We start from the raw sequence: 989 nt of genomic DNA on the forward strand, positions 1-989 counted from the left end.
AAACAAGTACTTGCCTGCTGAGTGCCAGTGTGCTTACCAAAGGAATTCATGCTTACTCAGTTTAATTAATAGCAGCATCTAGTCTGACAAGATCTTAATGTATAACTTTAAATTGAATGTCATGTAATTAATAAATATTTCAGATTTTATATATTAACTGTGTATATTATTTAATGTCTGACAAAGACAACTGATCTTTCTTAAGTTGATTATAATTGAAACAGCCAAGCTACACAAGATGGCAGCCACCACGGGCTTGGGAGTAAAAGTCCCTCGCAATTTCCAACTGTTGGAAGAACTCAAAGAAGGCCAGAAATGAATAGAAGATGGCACAGTTAGCTGGGGTCTAGAAGATGAGGAAGACATGACACTTAACGAGATGGACAGGGATGATAATTGGGCCTCCAAGAACAATTTATGAAAACTGAATATACAGCCTTAAAATACAATGTGGACCTAAATACCCAGAAACACCCCCCCTTTGTAATATTTGTAACAAAAATTAATATGAATGGAGTTAATAGTTCTAATGAAGTGGTGGACCCAAGAGCCATATCAGTGTTAGCAAAGTGGCAGAATTCATATAGCATCAAAGTTGTTCTGCAAGAGCTGCGGTGCTTAATGATGTCTAAAAAAAATATGAAACTCTCTCAGCCTCCGGAAGGACAGTGTTAATAGCAATTAATCAAAAAGAAAAACCACAAGCCCTCCCCACATTCAATTTAAGCAGTCTTCATTTCCACAGTAGTAAATTTTCTAGATACATCTTGTAGACCTCAAAGTCTACAGGAAAGGAAGCTCCCAATCGAAGGCAATTTATCTTAAGATACTGTAAACGATACTAATATTTTTTTTCCATTTGAAATATATAAGTTGTGCTATAACAAATCATCCTGTCAAGTGTAACCACTGTCCATGTAGTTGAACTTCTGGGATCAAGAGAGTCTATTTAAATTGATCCCCATCATGACCAGTGGGGCACATCTAAC

At 36.5% G+C, this 989-nt stretch overlaps 1 pseudogene; it reads left to right on the forward strand.

Annotated features, from left to right (window-relative positions):
* Positions 1–238: 238 nt before the first annotated feature.
* LOC101967863 (ubiquitin-conjugating enzyme E2 variant 1 pseudogene) lies at positions 239–675 on the forward strand (annotated as a pseudogene).
* The last annotated feature ends 314 nt before the right edge of the window (positions 676–989 follow it).

This window comes from Ictidomys tridecemlineatus, chromosome X (genome assembly GCF_052094955.1).
Source record: "Ictidomys tridecemlineatus isolate mIctTri1 chromosome X, mIctTri1.hap1, whole genome shotgun sequence".
Taxonomy (NCBI): domain Eukaryota; kingdom Metazoa; phylum Chordata; class Mammalia; order Rodentia; family Sciuridae; genus Ictidomys; species Ictidomys tridecemlineatus.